The sequence below is a fragment of the Plectropomus leopardus genome, chromosome 3 (assembly GCF_026936395.1).
Source record: "Plectropomus leopardus strain MGB_pleo_1.0 chromosome 3, ASM2693639v1, whole genome shotgun sequence".
Classification (NCBI taxonomy): Eukaryota; Metazoa; Chordata; class Actinopteri; order Perciformes; family Serranidae; genus Plectropomus; species Plectropomus leopardus.
Window position 1 is genome coordinate 31,450,280 of NC_142178.1, and position 25,894 is coordinate 31,476,173.

Consider the following 25,894-nt stretch of genomic DNA (forward strand, 5'->3'; position numbering starts at 1 on the left):
AGCACACAAATATTAATCACACTGCAGTAAAACAAAGTGCGTGGTGTTCGAATTTTCTTGAAGGAGGAACCCCCACACATCCTCGAACATACGACTTAGAATTGCCATCATCATATTGTAGGTGTTGTTTAGCTACTGGGACATACGTATATGACTGATCCTACAGTATACTTTTATTATCCTTTAGCAAGTTTTTTTCATATAAATAAATCTAACTTCTATGAAATAAGATGCTTCTAATTACTTTTTCTACAACCACACGTTGCATAACAGTATGTTATGATGTGAATCCAAAATTAACTGAAATGGTAAACGACTCATTAGAGGCAGAGAGAGCAGCAGCTGATGGAAAGGTGAACAGTTCAGGCGCTACACTGCATGAAGTGTATCTGTAAATTTTGTGTCTCACTGTGTGTGTGTAAATGTGCAAAAGAAAACAATTTTTAAATATTCAACTAAACTGTTTAGATAAATACATTTCACAGCTTTTCCAATTCTAGTCCATAATCTTTAATTATAGAAGTTATGAAGTATGTTGAGTCTACTCACTACCAACACTAATTTTGAAATTTACTAATATTTGTACATTTCAATTCATACTTAATATGGAAAGTAAACAACAGTTTTTGTGGCACTTTCAATTTCAAGTGTCTTTAAAAAGCATCAAATAGAGCTTGTTAATTAAAAATAAAAAAGTAAGAAATAAAAAATCTCTCTGGAGGATCTCCCCAGATCCCCTACAGAGGCCTGTGCTAAGCCCCCAAGGTCTTAAAAATGAATGCCCCTGTCTCTGACGGATTAACATCCTTAATGTCATTAAAGATACACAGGCAGACAAATAATATAGAGCTAGAAACTGAAGGTAATAGAAATCATTAAAAAAGCATAAGAAAATTCCTGAAATAAAAAGTAATACTAGTCAATCAAAAATCTGTCATAATTGTTATATTATAAAAATTCACACAATATTACAACTGCTGATCTAACTGACCAAGAAACCTGCATTCTAGATACTGTCTACCTGCAGCTTACATTTAATTATTTTTAATTAATAATTTTTTTCATTTCTATTTTTCATTTCATTTTGTTGCCTTGGTTACCATGTCCACTTTGTTCTGACTCAAACTTACAGACGCACATATATAGAAGTACTACACACATGCATACTCCAAAATCCACACACCAACTCACAACACTAACACTCAACCTCTGTGGAGAGAGAGGTGACTGTGTAATGGCATCAAAGCAACAGCTTCGGATGACCTCACATGACCCTTGAGGTTGTCATGGCAGCGTCAGCCTTGTTCCCACAACAGCACCACACTGTTCCATTACTGAGCAACATAATTTATTTATGAAATCTTCACTTTACAGGCTTACTGCGTGTGAGAGAGTCTCTCAACATGACAGCAAGGATGTGGATATTTTTGTTTGTGTGTACCTCTGCGTGAGTGTGTCTGTTAGACAGATAGGGCTGCGTACCTGCATGCAAAGGCTTGCAGCCATTTAGAAATCCGAAACCAGGCTGAGATTCCTGTGAGATGGATTCATAGAGCAGTAGGTAGATGGGTAAGGACAGAGGGGAGTGAGAAGTGCTTGAGGCTAAAGGCTGACAAGGGACTGGACTTTCACTTCTGTCCAATCCCACTCTCACAAAAAAAAATCCTGTCCCATCCCAGTCCCATGACAGAGTTCAAGAACAAATGTCCAGTGGCAATCTTGGAAAAATGAGTCTGGTAACATCGTGTGCCCATGTTACTAAACATATTCAATCTCTATAGCAAAATGCAGATGGAACTCACATAACAGCTGAAACAGCTATTATGTACATATATTTCTTATGTTGTAATATTTTTATAGAATCATTTTCATTTTCAATTCTGAATTTGTTTTTGACTGTTGCAATGCTTTGCCTTCAATTTTACTTACTCTTAATATGCTTACTGTATGCACCAAACATCAACGCAAAGTCCTACTTGATAATGAAAACCTGCTTGGTAATAGTCTTAACACATAATGGTAATTGCCATTAACATGTTAAATGAAATTAGCATTGCGATTGTGATAATATTATCTCGTCAAACAATCCGTTTTACCTCACATGCTTAACGATATGTGCGCTCATTCTCGCAGACAAATCTTTCTGCTCTGTGAAAACAAACTAACAGCTGTTGATTGAGCTATATTATTATTATGATTTCTGTCGAAAGACTTGAATAATACCCAGCCAGCGAACCAAAGATGGTGCCGATTTATTCCAATGGAGTTGCTCGCCTAGTGCATGCACCAAATTTTTCTTCCAGTTTTCGGGTTAACTTCTGCTTGCATGTGACGCACTGAATATGTGCAGTAGAGTTCCTCCTGCTGGCCCCGCCTGTGAGTTTCCATTCAGCTTATAGAGAAGACTACATTGTGATGACGTCACAGATTTTTAAACTGCTTTTCTCTGCTCCCGAAAAATTTTACAAATATAAAACCACAATGGCTCAAAAATGCAGTCTAGAAACATTAATAATTGACCTTGTTTGCAGTTCAGGGTGTCCTGTCAACAGTTTTACAGATGTCTCTTGTACAGTGGCCTATGGGGAAAATGGTCTCTGGGCCACACAGGATTTATTCGCTACAATACTGCGAGTGGCCACTGGAAAAAAATTGCTGTTAACCTGAACAGCTTTCCTAAGGGCCTGTTCCTGTACAAAAGAAAACCCACAGGATTCCTGTAAAAATGTCAGCCTAGATGCAATTTCTGTCATTGTAATTTATGCACATCAGAGCCTTAGACTGATTGGGTCAGCTTACCCTGTGCAAGAATATTAATGTTGAGAAGTTAAATCCTTTACAAGTAACCAATGTTGGAATGTTATCAAAGTGATATTCATGCAAGTCAAGCTGGCTGTTCAGCTTTTAAAATGACAAGAAATTTTGATAGAGAGACATTTACTTAAAAATAGTGGTTGTCAAAGGAAAGTACTTAATGTGGATAACCACTTCACATATTTTTATCAGGAAGGCTTTTATACCATTGTGAGAAAGCAGCTCTGAGAGAAAACGATTTAAAAATGCAGAGGACACATGTTGACCTCAGACAAGGTGGAAGGGTAACACTGGATCTGTCAAAAGATGTTATAAACATAACACATAGCAGAAGTACATAGTCAGTATAGGACATGCTGCTGTGTATTACAGTAATTCTACCCTGAACAGATTAGGAGAACATGATGTTGTTGTAACACATTCATAACTAGGCTAATTGCTGATCTGACGTTTTAATAGATCTATGTTTGCAGCTTCGGTTTCACCTCATCTTTAAGTAAAGGACTCGGCCATTAATAGAGTGCTGATTTTTAATAAAGCAATGACATTTCACACCACACAAAATGTGACCTGGCCTACCTTAGATATTATATATTGTGTGTGTGTGTGTGTGTGTGTGTGTGTGTGTGCGTTTTGGTCGGTCTGTGTGCGATAACCTTGTGTGTGTCTGCTCCCTGTCACTATCTTAGGCGCCTGCAGTCTGAAGGAAAGCATCTGGTTTCAGCATCTGGACACACACACACACACACACACACACACACACACACACACACACACACACACACACACACACACACAGATTGGAAGTGTGTTTGATAGAGTCAGTGAGCGGACACCAAGAAGGTTATCTGTGATCAGAGCCTGCAGTTAAGGCACACACAAACACACACAATACACACACAGACTTGCACGCACATCCGTCTCACTTTGTTTCTCTCTGTCTTTTTTACAACTACAGAGAATGATAAAGCAATAGATATGTACTGTAGCAAATCAGCAAATCAGCAACCTCCAGCAGGCCGATAATCCAGACAGATGCTGTCCATGACTTCACTGACTTCCATTGCGTTACACGCTCCAACTGTTAATGTGATGATACACACTGTGTCCATGAAAGAGTTACTGCTTTTTCATCCTTTACATATAAACTCTTTGGCTAAGTCACAACTCACTGCTCAACTGATAGAATTGGTTCACGTGTGAAATCTGTTATCAATAATATTAATATGTTAGTGTATTGCATCATTATGATACATGGGTCCGATATTGATCTTTTATTAAAACCAAATCCAGTTCAAGGCTCCAGACTAAAAGGTTAGTTGAGGTTAACTGGCTGTGGCTGAAGGTGTTGTGGATACCAAATCTTTCTATATAAAATCAAATTTACTGGTATGTAAAAACTCAGTTTTACATATTTAGAGCTTAACTCTAAAACACAATGCTGTTCCTGCAAAAACTGAGGTGAATGTTAAATTGTTGTTCCTCAGAGTTTATTCAGTGTAGGCTGGGGAAGCTATTTTTTTCTTTTTTAGTTACACTGTTATTCAACGGCTTTAAAAAGAGTCATTAAACTAAAAATCATTCAAGATTCTACGCAGTTTCTGAGATTATAGAAATATACCAACAAACAACTATTTGCTATGTAAAAATATAGTGGAGTAATGGTGTCTTGAGCAAAGATCAAAGTCATGTTCCCTCTGTCTGTGTTGTTTTACTATTATTTGTTTTAGTAGCCAGATTGGCCGCATGTGCATGTGAGTGCATGTGAGTCTATCCCTTTGAAACTGCTGGAGCTCCCCACATTTAAACAGACTAAGAGAATGTCCTCCCACACAGCATTGCAAAAGAGAGATTGCATGGTGCAGGTCGAAGTGTTCAGCTGAAGGTGACCTTCCATGAAACTTAAGCATATTTTACTTTAATGTTTTAGGTAGCTAGCACTGCATTAGGTCTGAGATGCTGATGCTCAAGAGCATCACGCATTTTGATGGTGTTCAAATCCATTATTGGTTTGGTTCCTGTATAGTGCTATTCGCAACAAAAGAGGTGAAAACTGTGAAAAAATGTTTGGCAGCAATTATAAAAAGGGTTACAGTATGTGTTTGTACTCTCTCTACCCATCTTCTCAGAGTGTGTCTTTTGGACGTTAACTGAGTGTGTTAGTTTCTGGCCAAGTGCTGCAGAACAAGTCTTAGATCGCTGTTGATGAGGCAACCCATGACTTCAACGTACGACTTTCCATCACCTTTGCAAGACTCGCTGCTCCTTTGTCTGTGTCACTGCCTTTGTCTCTTTGTGGCTTCTTTTTCCTCCCATGAGAATCTCATTACACACTACTGTATCTCCACCTGTCACACCGCCTCCCTGGTCTTCTTTTCTCATTTCATTATTTTTTTTCTCTTTTTATCTTATATTCTGGCCATCCATGTGAACCACAATATAAGAATCAAAGGTATATCTATCAATTGCAAAAACAATATGTAGTGAAATGTAATGTGGCATGCTATTAAAGGGACAGTTTGTAGGATTTAGAGGCAAAAATGGTATATGATAAGCCCAGATTCAGATTTTGCTCTGGTCCCTTCTTTTGCAGTTTGTATTTAACATAATACACCCTTATTATCACATTGAAATCTACTGAAACAAATGTATATGTGACATATAAAGGCAAGCTTTTATTTTGGCCAGTGAATATTTTTTCAACTTCTAGTCCCCTTGGCTGGTAAGTCAAAAAGTTAAATTAGGACACTTTTTTGTTATGACTAGAAATCAAATTATTCAATTTGATAACAAACTTTTTCTTGTTAAAATAACATCACTTCATGTTATCACACAAAACATTCTCATTATTGCACAAAATCAATGCATCTTGTTACTACATTTCTTGTTGACACTTTATGACTGCTTTGATGTTACAAGGACTTAAAGAGACTAGCCTGGCCTGTAGCAAATATACAACATTATTGATCGATCAGTCTTATAACATGATTGATCTATGAGGCGAGATGTCTTCATCTGTTGTGGGCTGATATCATATTGTTCTGTGAGTTGGGTAATTATTGTCTCAGGATTGGGTGTCAGATTAGATCAGTGATTGTCAGGACCTACCGCCACCTCCTGACAGCACACAAGCCCAGATGGCTTGACATTAATGACATTGCTCAGCAGCCAGATCAAAACCCAGAGCCCCCTCTATTTACCAGCAGAGAAGACCTGATCACCAATCCTGACCACATATTGGATCTCCCTGAAGTTATTTATGTTTTGATGTACAGTATACGTTATAAAATATGCATTGCCGAGCCACACAAATCCACATCACAACCTCCCTCGACCTCTATTTTGGGCAACATCACCAAGCTACAAAGGGATACGTGGGGCTGTCCTTGACCAAAAGCATCTGACTTTACTTTTCTGTTGGTTTAATTAAAAAAAACTGTCAAATTGTTTCTTCTGTATTGGGTTCAGGGTTGAGTTTAAGGTATTGAAGGAGGAATAAAAGACAGACTGAAAGAAAGACAAAATCAAAGGTGATCAGATTGGAGATGTTAATCTCTAATTACGAATTACGACCCTGACATTGTGCAAATCAGCACACTGCTTTGAAGTTCTATGTAATTAAGGAAGTGTCTGTAGGTGTGTGTGACAAGTCCTGAGACTTAGTTTACTGTATTATATGATTCAAGTGAAGTATCTGGCCTGCTATGTCATTTATAAAAGGTCAACATTTTTAAAACTTCACTTCTGTATGAATAAAGCCATTGTAAGTAGTTTTAACATTAAGTAAACACACGTGGGAGGACTTGTTCTACCTCTGGTCCTGGATACTCACTGTGCCCATGACTGATGCAGTTTCACAGTGGCTTGTATGTGAGCTATGTTAACTGTGTATTTGTGTGGATGTGCAGATGAATAGATGTGTATCTGTGTGTGCGTCCCTCCCTGCAGGAAACCAGGGACCAATGACAGGCCCTCGTGGAGCAATTTGAGCCTATGAAGATGTGCTCGTGGGAAGCTGAGAGCTAATTAGAGCAGCAGAGGAGTGTGTAGACTGTTCTGCTGAATAGGGACGGATCTAAATATCTGCAGTGGATCTGTGATTCATTTATTATGGCTGGGGACCCAAAGTGTTGGTGCCCTCCTTTTGGTGGGTTCCCACCTGACAAGCTCATTAATATGGTTCAATGAGCATCAAGTCCCAGGATGCAGCTCAAAGCATCTAGCAGAGACTGAAGATTTTTTTTCCTATTTATAATGTTTTTTTCATTTTACAAGTTAAGCCTTCCTGTCCCTTCAGTAGAACTCTGTTTTGTATTGTCGAAGGAGCAAGGCGGAGTTGGGGCCACGAGGAAACTCACTTCACCATCTGATGTGTGCATTTGTGTGTGTTGCGTGTTTATAAGTACATGCCACATGACAGGCTAAAAGAGATCCCTCCTTGTATAGGCTTTACCACTCTCCTTCCCAGAGGCAGCACACTGAAATCTATATACAGTAGTGACTGATAAGGATGAGCTACCGTCTTTTGTCGGACCATTTTTAGGAGACCATCTGCATCCACTTTTCTTGAGCACCTGACAATGACTATTGACAGTGTAAATTGATTTTGTGAAGTGAGCATAAATCTTTCAGGAAAACCTCCAGAATAATAGCCTAGCTGCTGAATTCCTGCCAGGTTTTTGGAAGAACACCCATGCCGTGAATTTAATGGTTATATCAGTGTGAAGATTCTACTTTGTTCAGTCTGTCACTGCCTGCCATGTAGCAAACGCATGCAAGGCAGCTGTCTGCACACATGAGGCCGATGTTCTGTCCAGTATAAAACACAAAAACACCAGTTAAAACAGCATGAGCAGATGAAATAGCGTGCAAACTTTCCAAACTAGCTAGAAACTGACGTTTTATTTAAGTGGATGTCTTTTGAAGCAGTCCACAGCTGTATGGCATAACCTGTATTTCCTAATTATGCGTAGCAATCACAGCCCTGCAGGTAGTTCAGGTCTTTAATTATTTTTGCTCTAATGTCATGTACATTAAGTCCTGAAATATGAAGTTCCAATATATTTTATTCCTGCATATTGCAGATTAAAAAAGAAAAATCATGAATAAGGTCCAATTTCAGTAAAATAGTTTCATTTTAGTTTTTTTTCTGCACAAACCTAAGCCAAAATAATTTCACTCAGAATATTCACTGAAAGCTGCTTTATTTTTTTGCTGAAATGATTAATGAATAAATAAATTAGTTGTCATCGATAAATGTAATTCTGATACTCCATCGATTGGTTTGAGCATTTAAAAACAAGAGTCCAAACTCTGATTACAGCTTCTTAAATGTGAATATTTCCTGATTTTTGTACTCCTCTACTACAGGAAATTGAATATCTTTAGGTTGTGGACAAAAAACGACACTCGAGGACGTCATATTTGGCTTTAGGAAACACAAATTGACATTTTTAAGAACTGTTTGATATTTTATAGACCAAACAACTTATCTATACTGTGAGAAAAATGACCAAAAGATTAATCAACAATGACAATAATTGTTGGTGTCAGCTCTACATGGCTTACAGTTTTTTTTGAGGAAAGGAGAAGCAAGCTGTACCATACAAGAACATCTTATCTCCAGGAACAAAACTATCAAATAAGGATCTTTACTAACACAATTAATGGCAGAAAAATCAAATTTTTTTGTGCCTGCAAACGTGGTCACAGAGATCACGTTTGCAAAGATAGAAAAAAAAAAGACATTAGCGGTGAGCCATTATGAACACATGTAAAGGGGGGAGGTCTAGGGTAAGCCCAGCTGCCATTTCGCTGCACATAATTTCTATCATCCATGCTTCAATCCATCTATCCATCCATGAAAACCAAAGGAGTGCTCTAGCTATGCTTCGTTGGGCTAAAAGGCTACAATGTTGCTGCTGACAGCCCCCAGTTCAAGCTGTCACTACACTCCAGGGCCAAATGGTTGCTACTTAAAGATACCAACAACATAGTGCTCCCTTTGGGGTTTGATTGATATGGGCTGCCGATGGCATGTAAGAATAAAAATACTTTTGCTTTTTTTTTTTTTTTTTTTTTAATCAAAGCTGAACATAATCTGTCACAAAAAGAAGTGCAAAATGTAACATCCCAAAACTCTTTGCACTGAGAGCCAAATTTTAAATGTAAACAACCAAAGAATAATTACAACCAATTATAACATAAACTGTTATAATGTTGCTTGATCATATTGAATAGGCCAATTGCAACAAATTGGCATAATATGTAATCAAAAGTCTCAGTTTCAAAAGTGGAAATCTGCCAACTAAAGCCATGAAAAATGATGTTTGCCCAAGCTCAGTTTAATACCAAAATCATCTGCCACTCCAATGATTTTAGCAAAAATGCTACAAATTGGAACCAGGGCAGATACAAGAGCAAGAAAATTGAGTAGTGTCCAAGAAAAAAAAAAAAAGAGCCATTGCGTCTGTGTTTACACTGGTATGCTCATACAGCACCAAAACCACAGTTAAATCCTTCCGCAACCAGAAACCATGGATTACTAGACCCATCCAGGATGCCATAAAAACACACTCTGCAGCCTCCAACTTTGAGCAGCAGTGTGGAAACATAGACAACTATAAAGCAGCGGTTCACAATGTAAGAAGAGCTTAAAGGCAAGTGCACTGCACATATTGAAAGAACAGGGTTGCATTTATGTGAAATTATGATTTTATGTAACAAATAAATAAAATGATTGACTTAATTTATGACTTAATTTTTTAAACCATGAGCAAACTGGTTTGATTTCTTTCAAAAGCATGGGGGAAAAGGCAATGACCAACTGGGAAAGCAGTGTCCTAAAAAGTGCAAGAAATTACAAAAATATGACCAAAAAACTTACTTAAAAATAACTTTTAAAAAAGAGGGGAGGATAATTATAAAATAATATATAGGGAGAAATATCCAGAAAACTATATTCGGTCTATAATTACAACAATTTTATATTTAAAAATCTGTTGCAGAAAAAAATATGACAATATTTATCAAATAAATACATACATATTTTCTTTTTTCAGCACTCTTTTCAGGTTATTTTCTTGTGTTTTTATTTTATTTTATCTTATTTTATATTTTTCTTATTTTCAGATAATTTTCTTTAAACTTGACTAATTTCTTGTTTATTTTTGGGTCAAGTTGCTTGGTGCCTTCTCGCTATATTTTTTTGACAGAAATCAAACCAATTTGCTCAGATTCCAAATGATTAATTGCATTCACATAAAAATGAAGATTTTTTTTTGTCTTGCCCCTGTCTTGGCTTTTGAAATGCTGGTGGCTTTTGTGGTGGTTTTTAAAACACAAACATATACAAACACACGGAGAGAACCAAACACAGATTTCATCAATTGTCAGTATATTGTGGTATAACAACATCAGGGATGTGGGGACTGATGCAGCGAGAGAAGGAGTGATAGACAGATGGGACTAAAGTAACATATTGTGACAAGTCAATTTCACCCGCTCACTGGGGAACAATGAAGCAAAAAAACCTCTATTTGTAACATTGTGTTTAGATGTACACAAACACTCACTGGTGCCACCTTACCAGCAATTTTTCACTTATGTCGCAACCAACCTTTAAAAAATTCACCTGAAACCAAAACATACAGACACAAGAACTGTATAAGTGATGAGAGGAGAAATGCACACCCATTTCAAATGTAATCACTCGACTGAATCAGTGGATATCAGCCTCACATATATGCATTAGAAGGGGCCTGCTACACCTAATAGTAGGTTCAGAAGGGCATTTGGGGCTCATTAAATGACTGTTTTCAGTTGTCATCAAAAGCGGTGTTGTTGGGTTTTACTCTCAGTTCCATGGCATGGTAAGGTTCAGAAAAAAAGAGCATGGTTTGGGATAAAAGTAAGTATGTTTGTGATGTAACAGAACGTGACAAAATTAACAAAAAAGTTTAGAGTTTATTTCACACATGCCCCAGCTCAACCTCCTTCTTACACAGACATTCTTGCGCTTTATTTTACTGTCGCCTGACTTCCTCCTGTTCACTTCATAATTACTCGTCCACCAAAGATAACATAAAAACAACAAACACTGCCTTTAAATGGGCTGATAAAGCTCTTCTAAACCTATTAATGGGTATAGCAGGTCCCCTCTAACCCATATTTATGAGGCTGATAACCACTGATAACCAACATTTAAAGGAGTGATGAATTCGAAGCAGGTGAAATGTAGCAGGATAAATGTGTGAGGGGAAAAAACAGTCACATGAACTTGAGGAGAATCTGGCATGAGGAGCACAGGGTATGTTTTTGTAATAGTTCTAAAGTGTGTGTGTGCAAACACACGCGTGCTGTCATTAACCGTAGTCTACAGCTCTCTCACTCTCACACTCAAACCAACCAAACACATCATTATGTAGTCAAAGTCATCTAGGAGCAACCAAACCATTACATATGCCAATTATTAATGTGTTTTCATTCAATTACACACACTCACATTCACCAATAAGAAGTGTGGACTGTGACAATGCACTATGCCGCTGAAGTGTTTCACTAACCAAGGTAATCAGGAACCATTATCATCAACCACATCCAAACCGTTTATTTTGATCAATGCACACGTGCTGTATAATAACATGATACCTGTTGAGTTCCCATGGCAACTGCCATCCTCCTCATGTTCCCTTTACTGCAATCATATCTTGATTGTAATGAAGACATTTGTGTCCATGTTGTAAGTTAAATTTTGCTGAGGAAAATGAGAACAGCAGCACAAAAATGTTGAAATTAAGTTATTAGGTGAGAAGGAGCTTGTGTAGTTGGATGAACATGCTGAGGTGATGAAGACAAGTTAGTTTGACACAAAAACATAACAAAAGATTCAATAACAGGGTAAAGTCACATTATACTGTATATTAATGAAAAGAACAAAAGTAAAAGAAGCTATGTATGTGATAAAATAATCATGAAAAAAAAGTTAGGTCAAAGCAGGGACCGTAAGTCACCTTAAATTGTTATGTTTTCTTTCTCTTTCATAGTGTTTATGTGCTGGTTCTTATTTAGTGTTGATAAGTTTGTACCACAAATACATACAGTGACGGATTCATAATTTTGACTCATTATACTCATCAATTTAACTGAGGAAATAATTTTGTTCTTTAATTGAAGTTGGTGGAAATGTTGACTGAATTAATGATTCCATTAAATGTTCCACAAAGTCTATAAGCAATAACCAAAATTATTTCACTTTTAGCGCATAATGTATAGAACACATTATTTTTCATAGCACAAGGCAGTTAAAAGCTTGTTTTTATAGCTTTGCCATTTCGTACACATCCTCTCTGTCTTTCAGTGTTTTTCTGAATTCCTCCAGTTCCCCTCTCACTGCTTATTCTTTCCAGCACTCCATCTGTCGCTCTCTAATATTCCTTCTTTACCTCTGCCTCACTCCCAATCTCTCTGTAGGATTGACTGAAGACTTTGGTTTACCATCTCCCTGCCTCTGTGTGTGTCAGAGTAAGGACAGTAAGGATCTGTGGCTGTGAACAAACACCATTTCCCATTAGTTGTGCGCCAACACAGAAACAACTCTGTAGGGTATGTGTGTGCAGCCTAAATGATGTGTTAGCCCCAGTTACTCGTGTCTCAGTTGTGAGATCTATCATCAAAGAGTGAGGGGGTTCGGGCTAGCAGAGAGAGAACAAGGCAGAGAGAGACAAAGTGAGAGAAATAATAGACAGAGACCCATCTTCACTTCTCATTGAGACCATCTAAAAAGGCAACACGGACACTAGAAAAAAAAAGTACATAGGAGATGGAGGTTAAGAAAAGCCAGCAAGATGGAGAGCCCATAAGAGACCACCTACAGTATATAGCTCACAATGTATAGTTGTTGTCATTTTTATCATTCAGTGAGTGCATGGAATCTGTATAGTAGTATATCCTGATAAGAGTGATTTGATATGGGTGCGATTTGAAATCCGAAGTCAGGACCACATGATGAAAACTGCAGTAATGATCTAAATTTAAACGATAAGGACAGAATGTGCACAATCGTCCCATAGCAACCAAGGCTAAGAGCAAATCTACACAACAAAAGGATGCATGTTCAGCACTGAACCAGTAACGTATGTGCTGCAGCACAGACTTAAGAAGAAGAAAGCAGCGGTTGTTCAGCTGTATCCCGTTGATTATTCCATATATGAAGAGTTTATGTGAATCTCTAAACCCAAGTCATTTTAAACAAAGATCATTTTGGTTGTTTTTCAGTCTATGAGAAAGCCTGACATACTGTACATGCTCACTAGAGGTGACACAACACGATGCATGTTAAGATACATGGTTGGTGATAAAATACAAGAACGATTTGGGCTAATTTAGAGGGATAAAATATGATATGAGTCAGTGACTAGAAATTGATATAGTAACTTGTTTTACCAAAAATAGCGGAAAATAAAAAACGTATTTCTATGGAGTGGTGGTGGAGGTAAAACAGTGGAACATTTGACGTGCTAAATACAAGCGCAAATTCTTAATATCGATACAATCAATTGATCCTTTGAAAAATGATTTTAAATCGATACAGGTCACACAAGGATGACCTGCAGTTTACTTATCGATGTAGTATAATACCAGTAATATAGACTGATGCATCTTTACTCCCCTAATGCTCACACATGATCTGATTCTGTGTTGTGTAAGACACACCATCAATTATACGGGGTTGGTACAAATGGGGGGAAAGTCAAATTCAAGGACTTTCCAGTACTTTTTTAAGCAATTATTTTTGAGGACGACACTGTTCTCTCAACACAACCATTGGTCGCAAAAGAATTTGTTAATGAGCAAACATGCTGCCTAAAATTGTCAACATAGCTCAACCATGTATTAACATCCTAGTGATGACCATCTGCTGGAGTCTACCGACCTCCTCTTGCTCCGACCTCATACCGCTCATTAGAAAAAAAAGTTGCAAACACTGCGGTTCTTTAAAACTTATATCTAATAAGTTTCATGAAATAACTCATCCATTTGTTTTCCTCTCAATTATATTCAAGTACTTTTTCAAGGACCAAGTTGAAATAGTCTGATTTCCAAGGTATCCCAGTACATGAATTTCTGAATATTAAAATCGAGCACTTAAAGCACCTCGTGTGAACCCTGATTATACCTGCAGCCATAAATGATGGAAGCAAAGCAGCTGTAAACATCAACCATGAAGAAAGCAGAAGAGACACTCAGCCACTTCTGCTGTGTAAAACCTTCTCCACTCACTTCACTACTGTATTAAGAAAATCACCACAAGTCAATTACATATTCAATCAATGCAATTAGCAATTAGCCTCCTAATTAGCAATTAAGTATACCATTACATCAACAATATGCTAACGAGACCTTGCTAATAACTAGCTGGGTTCTCATCAACGGGGGGCTTTGATTGCTGTAGTCTTGGAGGGCCGTGGTAGGCTTTTGTTTCCGTAATGAATGAACATGTAAGATGTTTTCAATGGAAGGAATAACATTAAAGATCTACATGAAGTCGAACACAATCAAGAGTTACAGCAAGGATACAAACTAACAAATGAGCACTTAAAGAGTCATTCTGCAGTGCTTTTAATCTATACTCTCATTGTCAAGTGTGGAAATAAGGTCAAAATGTCGACTTACAATGTCCAATGTAATCGGGATTTACAGCTCTGTCCACTGACTGACATCTTTGGGACCCGGATGAGTCATGCCAATTGAGTGTGCATAATAAATAAATAAATAAATAAATAAATACTACTACTACTACTACTACTACTACTAATAATAATAATAATAATAATTGTACGTTTAATAGCTAGACATCGCTAGGTAACAAGTTAGAAATATAAATAGCACATTTCTCATTTATCCAGGCGAAATCAAACCACCATTTACGAAAAACAAATATATTCATCTGAGGAAGAAGAAAAGACAGATCATTAAATTCAACTCATCCTGAATAAACACCAGAAAAATGTGCAGCGCAACACAAGTGAACCATGAAACACCATTCAAAATGTGAATTGTCCAGAACGTAGCCGTTTACTGTTTCCTCAGATGAATCGTGCCTTTTTGCAGGATGAATTGACTCTTAGTTGTGCATTCATCCATTTACTCAAGATAAAAAGGAGGTTATAATTACAGGAAATCTAATTATCCTGTCAGCAAAACACAGCCTCATATAGAGTAATTTAACGACTGTTAAATGTTACTTCAAGATCAGCTCACGTGTATTCGGAAGGAATTTTTACTTTTTTTTGCATTGTGAGTAAAATACACAAATATGCTGTATCATGTTACCATGTGATCGTTAAGCTTTAAAACTAGAGCTATTGTGTGCATGGTTTGATGAAAATAAATGTCAGGATATTTTAGACCTGGCACAAGTCAATTAACAGCTCAAATCCCAGACGCCAAAGTGGCATTCATAATAGCTGACAAAGTCCATATTGCTTCAGCAACGTTGTTCTATATTTGGATCCACTGAGGGACTGAGTGTTTGGGTACATGCATATGTGGGTGAGCGAGTTTGAGAGCTTACTTTTGGGTGAGTGTGTATATACTCTATGTGTGTGCAGGTCTGGATGAATCTCAGTACTTGTGCATTTTTGTGCAATATTACCAACAAAAAAAAAGCAGTTAAATAAGTATGTCGTACATCCAATTAAATGGCTGAATCTCAGAACTTCCCACGATTGTGTATAACTAACAACTGTTGTCCCTTCACCATACTCTGAGTTAAATATAAGATGAAAGGAAACATGAAATGGGTGAAGACAGTGCTTTTATCTCAACAGGTTTACAAGTTGCAGTGTTACTGAGCATGTATCACACTGAGCAGGTGAAAACATAACAAAAAACTCAGATTTAATGCTTTTCAAAAAGTTTTTATGATCTACTTAACAAATGCTGTTAATAATTTACAATGGAAATCTGGCAGTTTGTTATGTGCTTGTGCTTCATGCTTTTCCAATCTGCCCTGTACAGTCCAGAGCACCTGCTGCACCACCACTCAACTCCTCTGACAAAGAGTCAATCACAGAGGAGGCAGTGGAGGAAGTTGTACCAGTATCTGCTTCAAAAGTAGTTTAACCAACTTCACTCATATTCAGAAACACAGCTGAGAGTGTGGGAACAAAGAGTAACAAGCTGCTCTGAATCGCCTTTCTGTGCTCTTCCATCATCCGTTTTGGGTTCTATAACAGTTAGTTTTATAGTTGGGTAATTCTGAGACAAGATATCAGCTTCAGTCTGTCATGCTGTTGCTTGTCGCTCCCTGTAAAATGAGGGGGGCAGCCCTAGCATGACAAAACATTAAACTGACCATAATGACCACAATGGACACTACTCACAAGCCGTAGTTTTGTGTCTATAACACACAAACACACACAGACACACACACTGCTCCCTTTACAAAGACACTCCTCTCTCTCCACATTGCTGGATGTATTTGTACTAAAACTTTCGTACTTTTTAACAGTTCATCAAACTTGATCAACTTTAAAAGCCTGCTCCTCTCCTACTCTCAGTAACTACGTGTGGCAAGTTCAGTAAGATAGTACCAGATTTTAGCTAATACAAATGCGAATTCTCTGAATATTCAGTGAAATTCTTTTGCTTTGCATCATCAGAAGATAGCAAGTGACTTCAAAAATCCTGTTGCTTCCAGGAAAAATAGTAAAAGCAGATTGCGGTCTGGGCAGCAATATACAGAGCAATAAAATGACATAGAAGAAAAAAGAACCACAGAACAGTCTGTGTGTGTGTGTGTGTGTGTGTGTGTGTGTGTGTGTGTGTGTGTGTGTGTGTGTGTGTGTGTGTGCGCACGCTTGAGAGAAAATACATGTGAAAAATGAGTGAGACAGAACGAGGGCTGTGATTAACACCTAACAAGAGGATTCTTCATTTTTTTTCTCCAATACTTCCTGGCCATTTTATTGGTCTTTATGGTCCCGCAGGAACCACCTCCCTATAGTTAAAGCCACTTGATTGACTTTTATGCTCCCTCAGGGCCAACCTCAGGGGCCCAAGTCAGGAAGTGAAGAGAGAGAAAAGTGGATTAGAGGGTAACGGTCATTCTTTAGAAATTCGATCGAAATCTGAAATGTACTCTGAGGAAGGGCTTGAAGTAAAGGAAACAGTTGATAACTTGGCTGTCTGTTTTATGGTTTATGCTGTTGTGTCATAAAGAACGAGGAAAGAGGTCTATTCACCCTCAAAACTCTCATTAAGTTTTTATTGCGCTCATCTTTCTTGCTTTTAAACTTGTCGACAAGTGATCTAACACCAAATGTTAGCAGGGCAGCTCTTTGTCATACAGTTCAACTTTAGGTCCCTGGGGTGTCTATAATATGTAAAATGATCTTTGACTTGAAGTAAAGTGTGGAACCTTGAAGATCATATAAGGAAGGAAAACATGTACAAGTATTCATGTGGTTGCCATTTGCTTACACTAAGAATAAATAATAAAAAAATAACGTAAAATTGAGGATTACTTACAATGTTCTATGAATGCAGGAATACAATGCTACATTCCTTAGGACCATTATAGAAAGCCATGGGGTATTTTCTTTGTTGTCTTTATCTTCTACAATGCAGATTTGTACACTGAGGCGTCAGTGTTAATGCAGCAAATAGCTATTTCAGAGTAAAACACCATCCTACACACTCCGTCTACTATCACAAAAGGTCCACTGGCTTTTAGGATTCTCCACTCATTTACTGCCACATCAACCAAGGCTGACAGCAAATTTGTCTCTCTGTACTCAGGTAAACAAAGGACAAGCCAGTGAAATACAAATAGCTTATATTCACACCCACATACATTTCTCAGTCTGACATTCATTCCACTGGACAATTCATTATATGAGTCAAACCAGAAGCCGTCAGTAGAAAACTGCGCCGAGCAGTGGAAGCTACAGTATGTATGGAGTGATGAATAATTTAAGAAATCAAAATTACAGTAATTGCCTTGACTTTACATAGGTGTTTGTGCTCAACATAATCTGACATAAATGATTATTAGGTGACTTGCTTATATCTTAAAAAGAAATTAGCATTATGCTGCTTGCACAGTCTGTCCCACATTGCCTGCATAATATCACTATGTATAATATGAGGTTCCTCCCTTCTGCCTGGCTTACAAAAATGCAGACACATAATCACTCAAAAACAATGATAATCCACAATGATAAAGCATGAACATCTCTCCTTGGGTGTGTTAAGTAGCTAAACTTACCATCAAACCTTACCATGATTAGAGACCAAAGCCTCAGCACATGACATATCAATACTATCAAATTGCTGGCTTTATTTAAAGACATTTTTTAATTGTCTATGTGTTGTTTCATGAACCAGCACGCTCTCTCCCTCTTTGTCCAACACACGGGTCAACATGTAAAGCTTTCTGTTTTGGTAAAGGAATAAAAAACTAATAACAACCTGTTGTCACAAGCAGCGTGACATTTTCTGTTAAAAAACCTATGGTGTCCTGTTGTACGTGATCAATGTATTGTCTTGATAATTATTAAAACTAGTAGCAAAAAAAGCTATAGTTAATAGATTAACTATAGCTTTACTGAAGTGAAGCTAACTATAGCTTTACTCCAGAATTTTTTTCTGGAGTAATGGAGCAAATTGTGTAAATTTAGAGAAGTGGTTATAAAGTTAAAAGGGCAAAACACTGGAAAAAAAACAAACAAACAAAGAAAAATTCAAGCAAACTACTGGTGAATGGACCTAGGCTTCATAGCTTTTTCTTTTCATTTTTCAACCACTCAAAGAGCTTTTACACTACGAGTTACATTCACCCATTCCCACATACGTAGTACACTGGTGGCCGTGGCTTCTGCACAAGGTGCCACCTGCTACTCAGGTTTTTTAACCACTCACACACACTCACACACTGACAGAACAGCCATCAGGAGAAATTTAGGGTTCGGTATCTTTCCCAAGGATACTAGGACATGGTGACTGGAGGAGATGGCAATAGAACTACCAACTTTCCGATTAGGAGATGACCCGCTCTTCCTCTGTGGTGTTGTTGTGATACTGGAATTTCTAACTTCAGATGGTATAGAATATCAATATTCTGTACCATTTTAACAATATGAGAAAAATTAATAAAGGGAATAAAATGTATAATTTTTCTATAACGAGGCTAGGACGTTGACAACAAAGACTTTCCAGCAGAATGACTGTCGTAAACAAACAACAAACATTACCATTAAGAGAGAGGGAGACAAAGCAGCTGGTAGAGGTGTATCAATACTGCAGAAATTAAAAAAAAAATCATGGAGCTTTTATATGAAACCACAAATGCCAGTGAGAACATATTAACTATGTTTATGTTAGACTCTGTGTGGTTACACCATGTTCTTTGTGTGTGTGCACGCTTTGTGTGTGTGTGTGTGTGTGTGTGTGTGTGTGTGTGTGTGTGTGTGTGTCTCTTTGTGCCTGTGTGTGTTTGCTGTCCAGCGTAAAATGCCAATGTATACACTTGGGAGAGAAGAGTAGATCGACCAAACAGAAAAACTGTCTATGTGGACATTATTCCAAAAACACTCTGAGAGAGTGTGTGTGTGTGTGTGTGTATTCCTGTGTGTATGCATGTGTAAGTCAGAGCATACTGTGCTGTTTAGATCGCTATGGGACTTTTTAGTGTTTTGGTCAGACAGCACCATATATCATGGTGGTTTTATAACCCAAAGAGCTGTCTGAAAAAGCGCAAGAGAAGAGAGTAGGAGATAAGAGTAGGAGAGGCTGAAAGGACATAAGAGAAAAGAGAAAGGAAGACAACAAGGAGGAGGCCACTTGAATTTTTTTAGTACAACAGATGTGAGAAAGAAAGGCCCCCTGTCTTTGATATTCTTTTTCTTATCTCTGAAGCCTTGAAAAACAACACAAAAAGATAGAAATAAAAAAGAATACTGTTGTTGGGAAAAACTTGAAATGTACTTCAGAAAATTCACATTTTAGCTTTGGTAATATAGTTTTATCACTGTGGGCTCTGTTCTGATGTCATAATTATCAATACTATCTACTGAGATTATCTATGTAGATCATGACTATTTCCCCACAAGCAGATGTATAAGTGAATAGTGACAGCATCATCAAGCAATTGAAATATCTATTCTGTTATTTAGTCCTTCCAAAGACAATGTTCATATGTTTGCCGATCAATTTAACCATATTTAATATAGGGTTCTCTCTAAATTCTGCACTTTACATTGGAAAGTCTTTGTGTGTTCAATAATTCTCCACTAATTAAATTGGAACTACACAAATTGATTTAAAAGTTGGTGTGTTTATCAATGTTTAATGTGTGCAATGCCAAACATATGTACAGCGAATGAATCATAATTAACAAAGTGTATTTTTACAGATTTTTTTTGTGTATGTGGTTTTATGTGTGTGCATGCATGGGTGTCTCTGCTGATTTGTATATTTTGGCAGTTTTTTATATATAGCACTCTAAACTGCTTTTGTATGATATGGTGCTATACAAATAAATGAAATGAAATGGAATTGAATTTTGCCAGATTTATAGAGTTTTGAAATAAGGGCGACAACTCTACCCTGCAAAACATGCAAATAAAACCGACACAAAAAACTAACCAAAACAAAATGTTTATCGAATTTTTCAGACATCCTCCTCCCCCTTTCTTTTCCCAGCTCTGTGTGTTCAGGACAGTGGTGATAAGCTGCAGCTTTTAGCCGGCTGACAGAGTAAAGCATGAATGAAATGAAAACTGAATAATGTGCTCCAGCTCTGTGTGTTGGGTGTTTATGGCTTTATATGCTACTTCTTGGGAGTTCCACCAACTCCCTGTGCTACAAATGAGAGCCAATATGGTCTAAAGAGCTAAACTCAGCCAGTTGTCCTCTGGACTGAGTGGGCTGTGAGCACGCGCACACACACACACACACACACACACACACACACACACACACACACACACACACACACACACACACACACACATATAAGCACACTGGCCTATTTGGCAACTGTTGCTCTTTGCCAACCCTTGCAGCAGACACACTGTAGCATATGTGTGTGTGTGTGTGTGTGTGTGTGCAGTCATACATCATTACCTGTGCTGGCAGGTGTGATGCAGAGGGGAGTCTTACGTTGAAGCATCAGTGTCGTTCAGGACCGTACAGCCACACAAAGCACTAAAAAGAAAAAAAAAAAAGAAAAAGAATAAGCAAACATGTCGGTAAGAAAGGCACCATCGAGTCACGGAAGCACTGGTTCCAGTATGGAGGCCCAGTGTAGCATCACCTTTAATTCTTGGTAAGCAAGGGCTGGCTGCTTGCCAGTTATAAAATCAAAAGAGACACAGCAGATAGATAGAGGATAGATTAAAAGCCTGTATTGTCGTTGCATACAATGTACAATGAAATTGAAAATTCTTGATTAAGTGACGGACATTTTCTCAAGGCCAGAAACTCTGAATTTATTCTTACATTTCGGTCCAGTGAATCTATGGGGTCACGAGACTGAATGTAAAGTGTAGTCAGATGAAGCGCAGCAGTTCAGAAACTGACTGACAACATTCAGCTGAGCAATTAGTGTTTCACTGCTTTTTGTCTGTAGTACAGATTTTTTTTCTTGTTTTGATCTGATAACCTCAATTAGTGCTGTGTTAAAAAAAGAGGAAGATAAGACTACCATGGATTTTAAGGGAAACACGATTCTTGTTGAGCTCTTACTGCTCTAACCTGATTAAGAAAAAAGAAGAGAAGTTAATTAAAGGCACACAGAAGGTTCAGAATGACAGAAATTTAGGAGAAGCATGAAGCTTGTTAAATTACTTGCCTTTACAATCACATGTTTTTAAAATTATCCATTTCTATTTATGCAAAAAGATGTATATGCTAGTAAGAGATCTGTCTTTTTGGCACACATAAGAGAACATAAGAACATGGGTTGGAGCATTACAAAGAGATGCAGTGTTTCTGCGAGTTCAAAGATTTTTTGCGCTGGTGTGATCAAATTTTTTTCTTTCTCCATTTCTCCCCTCACCGACACACACAGTAAATCAAGCGATTGCCCCTTTACCTGGGGACAGAATAGCTGCACTGAACCCTTCAGTTCTGAAGCCAAGTCCCCTCAGAACAAGTGCAGAGTGCATTCTGGTATCTGGAGAGGTGCCAGTTTACCTCCTGGGCACTATCGTCTGCCCTTGAGCAAGGAACCAAGCCCCCAACAACTCAGGCGCTATCCAATGAGACAGCACCCTCGCTCTAAATTTTTTTCAATACATTAATGTATGTGTGCGTTCCAAGCCTGTGTGTGTGTGTAAAATATCAACAGAGTGAATAAAACTGAAATTCCCTTACAGAAAAGAATAAGAGTACCGTCCTCATCTTTTTCTACTTTGACAAACTGTTGTTGATATCGTTGTTTGAATACTTTTCTTAAGTTAGTGCTTAATCTCTACAGACAGATATCGCCATATTTTTGTAGAATCTTTAGGCAACGGTACAAGATTTTGGTATTTTAGTGTAGATTTTGGTAAGATTTTTGGTGGGTTTTTTGTTTGGTCAGCGAGTACTGACCAATTAAGTTGGAGTGAGCTTTGGTTGCCTGCAAGTAAACAGCTAGTGAGGAGAGCCAAAGAGGCAAGACATATTGGCCGAAATGCAATCTTGGAATCAAAATCATCTGATGATGATTTAGTTTTTAATTGGCTGTTTCCAATTTAACTGAAGTCATATGCAGATATCTGTTCATAGACAATAGATGAAATGATTGATGATGATGATTAACTGTAAACAATAAAAATCGCACAGAGGAGGAAGTCCCAGATATCCTCTGGCTACAAGAGATCTCCTGAATTATTGGATGTTGCCCCTGAAGGCTTAATTGTTGTAAGACAATAGCCGATGGGTTCTGAGATCTGGTGGCGCCGTGCTACATTGTGATGTGGTTATTTTTGTTTGTTTAAATGGTTAAGTCTAGTCTTTTTCCCTGTGTGGCTGAGTGGTGATTAGCCACTATATACTGTTTCTCCCATGCGCTGTTCGCTTCCGTTAGTGCTTCAGAGTATTCCTGCTATGTTGACCTCTTTTATTGGCCCAGAATCATTGTCAGAAGTTTTTTTGTTACTTTTTTTTGCTTAATGTAAATAAAACAAGAAAAACATTTTTCAAAAACCACCTGTGTCTCTCTGATATATCAGCTCGGACAGGCTTCTTCTAAGAAATTATGCTGAATTTCATATAAATATGACAAAAAATGTAGCCCAAATGTGTTAACAAAACAAATGAGTAACACATGCTAAACACATTTACAGAGAAGATTTAGATTTATGTGTGGTAATTTAAGTACACAGTGGTAACATACACACAGCAGTGCTCGCTTTAAGGGCATATGCTTAACATTTTGTTGTTTCACAAAATGAGATTAGCAGTATGACCACTCAAACCTGATTTGCTGCTTTTGAGTATCATCAGATATCAAGCCTGATCCATTTCAGTTCAGTTTAAGCCTTCCTAAGGCAGTCTTAGTGAGGTAATTTCGATATCTCTGTCAAATATACATAAACATTAAAAGGGCTGCACAACAGTTTCACTTATGAAATGTTACCTGGAGTCAAGGAGTATTTTGCATGATATAGATATATAAGGATGTGCAGCAGACAGCTTCAGTGCATCTCCAACATGACCAAAATACCAATTTATTTGTTTGTTTTTTTTGTAAACATAATGCTCCTGCACTGGTCACTGATTGTCCAAGTTAATTTGCTAGCTGCTGTTTGTGTGTTTTACTGCTTACTTTAACAGCCAGTCACAGTGCTGTGCTGCAGAAACCGGCTTAATGGAAATGGATTTGTTTTTGTATAGCTGTTAATGATGCATTTAAAGATGTCTTGTTTGGCCCTGAACCTGATTCCTGCTGATCGGCTCAGGAATCTCTGGAACTGTTAGGTCCACTACATCACTTTCAACAGCCCTGCTAGCACACAAGAACATTAAATGCTTGAAAATAATAAACACTATTTTTTTCAAGGCATCTGCGCTCAGCTACTAAATCTTCCTGGGACACTTCGGCGGACACAGGGCTGGGTGGTGAAGCTACCAGGCTTTGCTGAAACAAATAGAGGAAGCAAATTGCTGTTTCCCAGTCTGAAGGGGCCTGCCTTGTACTCACAGTCAACATACATGTATGTGTGTGTGTGTGTGTGTGTGTGTGTGTGTGTGTGTGTGTGTGTGTCTAAGCATGCTTGAATAATAACTTTATGTAACACATAGAGTAGTTTATAGACCTTTAACAACAATGTTCCACGTTATGCTCTTTTGCACAGATAAATATTACTAGGAATGCACGATAAGACGACTGGTCCAATAAAAACTGGCATACTATTAAGATGCCCAGAGGGAAACAGGAGGAGTTTGGGTAGGCATGCAAGATAAACCAGTGGTTTTAATTAGGGTTGGGCAATATGATGGTATACACCCTGAAACAGTAGAAATGTGTCTGCTGGTAAAGATTTGGCAATGCTGTTTCTATGGCAGAAGCTATTCGGAGCAGGCTTTGTGGCATATCGGGGCTGGATTCTTGTGTGATCTTGCTATTCTGTCTATCACAAATCCAGCTGCCTTGCAAGGTAACGTGGTGTGGGCATACACGGAGAAGGAGAGTGAGGTTGTAAATACAGAAATCTCAAGAGTATTGTTTTCAGACACCTTAAAGCTTCCATTCTGAAAGAGTTTTAGTTTTCCTTTTTTGTGTCTTCTGATTTTTATTCAAGTGTTATTTCATGTGAAGCAGACGTTTTGTATGGAGGTTCCAGAAGAAAGAGAAATAAACAAATCGGTGATTAAAGAGGTGTAGTGATTATAAACTTTCTTAAAATTTCTTAATTGGATTTACAAAACAATTATTATATTTTGATATATACACCATGATATAAAATTACATATTCTGTAATAAAAGATTTTGGCTATGTCGCTTTCCGCTAGCTCTAATCATCAACAACTCTCCCTCTCTCTCTCTCTATCTCTCGCGCTCTCTCTCTTTCACACACTTGCACACACACCCATGTGCGCTATCAGACTCACACACACTGTGGATGTTTCCCGCTAGGCTGAACGAGAGAGGTGCTGTAGGCTTGTCATTAGTTGGGTGCACATGAGATCTTGAGAAGCTTCAACGTGCGTGTGTGTGTGTGTGTGTGTGTGTGTGTGTGTGTGTGTGTAAATGGAGATGTGAGGGGATGTTAAATACACAGTAAGTAAATGTTATCCGTTAACTTTTATTTTGTGAGATGAAGTCATGTTTGGTAGAACATGTAATGTTCATAATGCAGGGTGCAAAGTGCTGTACATTTCCGCTGCATTTAAAATACAATTTAGTGTGATTTTCAAACGGCTCTTACAATACACGCAATATTTTCAAACAATGTTCATTAAAATTGTAGTTTAAATTACAAATTACCCAATTTTAACTGTTTTCTTACTTTCAGACTAGTCGACTTATCTTACTTTAAACTTGCATTTAAATGTCAGAGAAATTACTTGTTAGGGACATTCCTATTTACTAGTACAATGCAAAAATAATGACAATTGGCTCTCCATGTGAGACACCTTATTCTAAACTCATCTGAAATTGCTTTCACACTGTCATTCTGTTCGTTTGGTCCAGCAAAGAAAACTAAAGACACATTAATGCCAAGAGGGTAAATATGATGACACAGTGACTGAGACTGGACCGTTTGAGGACTGTCATTACGCATCATTTGCACATGGCCCCTTGTGGAGGGTCATATGTGTCCTGGCCTCTCAAGGGCATTTCCTTGCAGGTGTATTATTCTCTGTTGCCATCAGGGCATCGCTATGCATTATCTGCTTGCAAAACGAACCTGCATTCAAAATCTTTTATGCCTTCGGCAGTCAGGCTTTTAAATTCCCTGTAAGTGTTACACACCTCTAAGTGGTGTGGTTTATATTATACCGTATGCACATTTTTCTTACCCCGGTTACTTGGCTCCTGGTGCACTTGCCTGGTTGAATATTGTGAATGCTGATATGTGTGTTT

At 37.9% G+C, this 25,894-nt stretch overlaps 1 protein-coding gene across 7 annotated transcripts in view; it reads right to left on the reverse strand.

The window, feature by feature from the left end:
• Nucleotides 1-25,894, reverse strand: part of tenm3 (teneurin transmembrane protein 3) — a 496,888-nt gene that overhangs the window by 329,371 nt on the left and 141,623 nt on the right. For all 7 annotated transcript variants that reach the window (XM_088073250.1, XM_088073247.1, XM_088073283.1 and 4 more), the window contains one exon: nucleotides 20,944-21,024. The gene's annotated coding sequence lies outside the window, so the exon portion shown is untranslated. The remainder of the gene's footprint in view (nucleotides 1-20,943; nucleotides 21,025-25,894) is intronic.